Genomic DNA, 6,301 nt, shown 5'->3' on the forward strand with positions numbered 1-6,301 from the left:
CTGAACAAGTTCACAGACTATCACAGGGCCCAGGGTTCAAAATGACTTCGGACTCTTGGGGGGTCCCCTAAAATGTAACTATAAAAGTTACTGAAGACTTCCTTGCTACACTACATACTGCAGGCAAAATTTTATTGACATATTTTGAAGGTGGGATAATGGTCTTGGGATGTTTTTCATGGTTTGGGCTGGTCCCAGTAGTGTAGTGGTGTCTGGAGAAGTGGATTGGCTATAATCAAACAGGTAACCCTCTAATTCTGGAGCAACAAAGTTACAGCACCTTAAATCCCTGACATGACAAAGTGGATAACAGGTCATTCTTTCCTTGAGCAAGGAAGTTAACTAAGTTACCTGATCTTATTACTTATTGATCAAATACAACTGGCGTTTCTCATCCCTTATGTTAATGGGATTTGTAAAACAACTAGCCGCTGGATTGAATAATAATGATGTCTATAAAGACAGTTCCTGGCATCTAATTAAGGCACCAAAATCAGAGTTGCTATTTGGTCCGGTAGATAACGGCCGTTAAATAACCTGTACCGCACAAGAATCTGTGAATCTCCATAGCTCTCCACTCCATAGTGGTTGTGATGTAGTGCTCACTTATACAATCTTGAACGCTGCAATGGATTTGTGATGCGTTTTGTAGATTTTCATCAATATGTTTGGGAATGTGCTGCTGTTAGCTGGCAGGTTGTTTGGCTTCATACACATACAGCAAGAAACGTTGACAAGAGCACTCTTCTAATCATTACGTTACACTGGGTATCTAAGTTAGTTAATGCAACTTTTGATATAGGAACACCAACTCCAAATATTTTACTAGAATAAGCAATTATTATGAAGTTATAAACATAATCGAAGCACTTACAGCATTTTCATGAGGGATTTCACTCTTTGTGAGGCTTCGTTTTTGCCGCGTTCAACAATAACCTACGTGTCTGCGTCACAGACCACAACAACAATCTGTGATGCTATTGGCTGCCCTGATTGCTGCCCAATCGCGCTAGGAAATAAATGAATTATTGTTATAAATATAAAACGTCACTAAAGACCTTTTCACAATCATTTTTAATGTTAAAAATACTTTGTCGGAGACCCCCCAAAATCTAAAAATAAATTCTTATAGGGGGTCCCTAATGACTTATAGGACCCCCCCCAGACAAGATCAAGATGAGGATGGAGACATAGTAGAGGTTGAAAATCCTCCCTGGTGAACACCCCACAATACATTCTGTGCTCTCCCTGGCATAACATTTCTAATGATACCATGCCCCCCCCCCCCCCTTCAGTATTTTCAGACATTCTTCAGGTTATTGTAGGCCAGTCGAATGTCTATGCCATACAATGTGACAAACAATCCCTTTAAGTTTACATGTTTTGTATGTGGATTTTGTACATACAGTGTTGGTCATTTCATTTCTTTGTTTAATATTTTAGTTTGAATCCATTTACACACTAAAACTGTCACATTTATGAAAGCAAAAGGTTTATCTTGAATTTCTTGTTGTCATGATACAAGGGAACATAGGTGAGTGTGTTTGGATGTGAAAATCAGTATATATATATTTTGATATTTGTATGGGACACACAAAAAAAAGAAACTCAGTTTCGCTTGGGAAAAAACTACTTACAGGGGCTTTATCCCGATAAAACATAAAGGACGAAGCCTGGAAGTCTCTGTTATGTTATACTGTCCACATACTAAGCTATCTGTAAAGGTTTTACTTTGCTTGAGTAAAGCAGAACAAATAAAGAGAGACTTTAGTGGAGGCCTCACGGCCACTTCACCCCCAGGGCGGACATGCAGTTTTCAAATCTCAGCCGTTTCCCGGCAAAATTCTAAGTCCCGCCTCTCTATGGAATCGTCAGAGCCAATGGAATCGGGGGGTGGGGTGCGCTAGCACTCAAAAAATGCTGATGCTTTCTTAAAATATTGTGTTTTTCACAGATAATATGCTGACCGCCCGCCATGTTTTTCTTTACGCTAACGGGAAACTTGATAGTCACGTGACCCATTTGCAAAGCAATGTAAATGAATGGGCCAAAAGAAACGTAACATAGTAACATTATTTTGGGGGAAAACGTAACACGACTATGTTTATTATGGTGGACCAACGTAGCCATTTCACGCTTTTTTGGAGACTGGGTTGCCAATCAACCTAATCCAGAGCACGTCTTTGGACTGTGGGAGGAAGTCGGAGAAGAACCCACGCAGACACGGGAAGAACACACAGAAAAGCCGCCGCGGGGAGTTATTACTTTACAGTACTGTAACTACATGTCCCGCAACCAAATTCTTTGTGGTTTATATTTTCTATCATATTTAGTGACGCATCTATTACTCTTTGAAAAAAAAAAGCAGCGAGTAATTAAGTCCACGCTAGACTTTAAACAGATTTAAAGATCCTGGTGGGAAAGATAGAAAAAAATACATAGAAGAAGAATATTGTCATCGTTTTTTCGACGTTTGTTTGATTAAAAAAAAAACATTTATCAAAGCTTACATACCTTCTACAACTGTGCTCAGGATGGACGTAGTCCACACTAAAAGCCTCGCGACTCGTGAGTCCTCCATTACGTAACGTACAATGACTGATGAAGTCGCATCGCTACAAGGTGCTGCACTTATCTTCATCAGATTTATGGGCGTTTTGCAAACTCACAAATTCACTACTGGCACCAAGTGGTTTGGTGTTTAATAGGACGTTTAAAACTTCTAAAATAAAGGCTCATAATTTCTTTATAGGAATTACTTTCTCTCTCGTTGGTGTGAAGGAGGGAAACCGGAGCTCCTTCCTTCCTGCTGCTGTCACATTTATAACACTTTTTTGGTAACAAATCTCTTGTGTGGAATTTATGTGGATCTGTTCAATATTCTCTGCTAAACATTATCTAAAATATAAATTACTTCTGATTCATAAGACGTTCAAATGGGTAAAAAGTATGAATCAAATACCCTCAATTGTACATCATATATGTTTACATTGCTCTGGTGATCTAATTCCGGAAGATATGCGTTATCTTCGGAGCATTTATTTCAAGCTGAGAGAAGAACATTTTCCATTCATTTTAATTAAGAAAAACAGCTTGATGTTCTTTTAGCTAAAAGTAATGCTTCAATCCCAAGGCAGAGGAAATATATCAGTCTTAAAAATCAGTGCAGCGAAGAAAAAGGTTTATTAAATTGTAGAACACATAAGAAAAAGACATTTTTTTTAGTAATTTCATTCATATAGGATACGAACCCTTTGTGGCACAGCATATCCCATGATGCAATGTGGGAAATTACAATTTTTAAATTGTATTAATTATTGGCGACAGGTGGGCCAAAAAATGGAGAAGAGAAAAAGTTCCCTTTTAGATGCAAGAAAATAGTCTCACTTTCCAAAAAATTAAATAATCAAAGGAGGACAAACCTTTAACCAAACACTGCAATTTTCCCGTTTCCTGAACAGAAAAACATCAACAAGCAAAGACTCATGTTGACCATAGAAATTTGTTTAATTTCAATTTTGCTTTTCGTTTTTCCTTAGGAATAAATCATTTGAGATGTTATTACTCCTCCAATGACCAAGGAATGGACTGAAGGAATTTGTACTCATGAGATCTTTATTTCTAAACATTCGTCATTTTTTAATGCAGTTTGAGGCTTTTGTGGATTGAATGCGTCGCTCTTTGCAACATCTTTTATTTCCTATTCATCTTTTTACTGAACTTCTTCCTTAACAGGCCAGAAGGCTTGAATTGAGCAGACTTTTTATTCTTACTGTATTTTGCACAACTGTGTGGTTGGAGTGGTCACTGTTAAGTCACTATTGCTCCAAGAAAACACAAAGGATGTGCTAGAAACAGGAGACATTAGAACGGAATAGTTTGAGTAATGAAAAAGTTCTTCTGACCTCTTTTCCACACTGAACATGAAACGTGACGTGACTCAGGGTCTTTCTCTCCTGGTCCTGGTCTGGGATCTTGGTACAGCTTATTAATGCAGAAATGACATTGAGACCAGTGATGAGACGCCAGTGCAGCTTCCTGTTGATTCAGACACATTTTATATGAAGCAGAGACCAACATCAATACTTTTTGTTAAGTGAATTCATACAAGTATAGGGACCAATACCACTGTGTATCTTCCATATCATCGTTAAAAAGTAAAAGGTACATCTACTAAAAGTAATACTTTAAGTATGGAAATTTAAGAAAGAGAATGATTTAGAAGAAACTCATGTGTGACTGAGTGTGTAACTATATTAGTAGGGCTGCTTGAAAGATTGTTTTGATAACTTCAAAATCTTTTAAATTAACAATAGCCATTAGATTTACTGATCTCTTCTCCTTTGTGAGTTTGTCACCCTCTGTCTCTTTACAGGTTCTTCTTTTCCTCCAACTCTCAGTCCTCTTTTTTCATCTTCGTCGTGCCTTTTCTTCTGCAGCATTTGCTGCCTCAGATGTATTTTCCTTTTAACTTTCTTTTTGTTTTCCTTCAGAAGTTTGATCCACTGCACTAGCAAATTTGTGGAGATTTAACCTCCTGAATGAAATCTGTGGCTAAAATATTGACTAAATCTAATACTGTAATACTATATGCATGTGTCTCACTTTTGTGAGGTTCAAATGCAGCTCCCCACTTGAAAGGGCAACTTGCTAAGTATAGACTGGATTCCACTCAATGACCGATGAGCAATGAGATTCGGACTTCTTATATATACACCGTAAATCCTCAAATAGTGGCCGGGGCTTTTATTTACATAGCCTGTATTTGGGGCAGGCTTGTATTAGGGGCAGGCTTTTATTTCTTACTTACCGGTATCTTCTGTTATAGAAATGTATTATTTAAATAAAATAATGGGAATAATTACAGTAGGCTAATATCACTCATTGCATATGCGTTCAGCACTTCCTGCAACCATTTACCGATATGCTACCGGTAGAATGAAACCGGTAGACCTATAGCTAATCAACTTTCTGGAGACTAACCATTTAGAAATGAATCAGTAATAAACCATAGTGTCAGTCTTAAGATACATCGTTAATTGTAGATATTTTCCAATGTTCTCAATTACAATCAAGTCAAAAATTTCACTGTCAAAAAAAAAAAAAGTGTATCGCGTATATTATATATATATATATATTATTGAGCAGCTCCTCCTCGTCGTTCTCCTCATCCTGGGCTACTTGCGTGCGGTTCTCCTCCCCCCGCTGCCGGAGCTGCGCCAGCGCATCCCTACCAGCGGCGCATGGCTGTCCCGCTTTGAAGCAATGGATGAGATCATCTTCACTCCAGTCATCTTTCAGTGTCAGTCCACAAACTTTGATGGACTTTCGGATCATGTCCTTGTCCAGCTTCTCCAAGGCATCGACTACCCAGTTCACGAGCAGGTGGCGGGCAGGGGCTCTCATGTTACCTCCAGCAGTATATTCTTTACTTTACACCTGTATTTGTATTTGGGGCCCGGCCTTTATTTGTCCGTATCGACCACGCCCCCGGCTACAATCTGAAGCCCGGCCTCTAATTGAATCCCGGTCTTTATTTGAGGATTTAGGGTACACTGTAGCGGCTAAGGCGAACTTAAAGCCAGGGAGGGGCTGCGTAAACAGGCTAAAAGTAGTTTGACGCGCTGGCTACTGCACAACTATATTTTGTTTCTTTGAATAAAACCGCTTACACCTTTGCTTCTTGGTTTAAATGCGTATTCATTTCTCAACATGCGGAGTCCATTCAACTGTGTCAATTACAGAAAACACATGTGACGGAGACCGGATCGATCGAAAACTGTGTGCTCCTCCGTCTAGCAACACCTGCCACCTGGCTGAAAGTTCCCACCTATAAAAGAAATGTGCACCTTGATGACACTGGCCCAATTTGGTACCTTCCACAAAAATAAAAATTACAACTGGCTCCTACATATACAAACTGCAAATTTCTCTCTGCAGACTCATAATTAATTAGAATAACACAAAGAGGAAGCCTGTATTTAACCTTCTATTAACCCTTCATGTGTGTTACATCTTTCCATTTCCTGGTTTGAAAAGTCAAATTGGCTTCTGTGGGTTTTTGCAATAACCCATCATCTCAATTTCAAATCCCTATGATGCAATGGAAACATCTTTCAATAGAAGGACATTATCATAGAATTCAGTAGATGTAAAATATACAGATGTAACTGTTACACTACGATCACACAACGTGCACAAAAGGTGACGAGGAAGTCATTGTCCACAAAGATGAAGAAAAAAGCACTTGTGTTCATAAACGTAATGAATAAAAGTGAATAAAACACATAAGATATGTAAC

Source organism: Pungitius pungitius, chromosome 10 (genome assembly GCF_949316345.1).
Source record: "Pungitius pungitius chromosome 10, fPunPun2.1, whole genome shotgun sequence".
NCBI classification, from domain to species: Eukaryota; Metazoa; Chordata; class Actinopteri; order Perciformes; family Gasterosteidae; genus Pungitius; species Pungitius pungitius.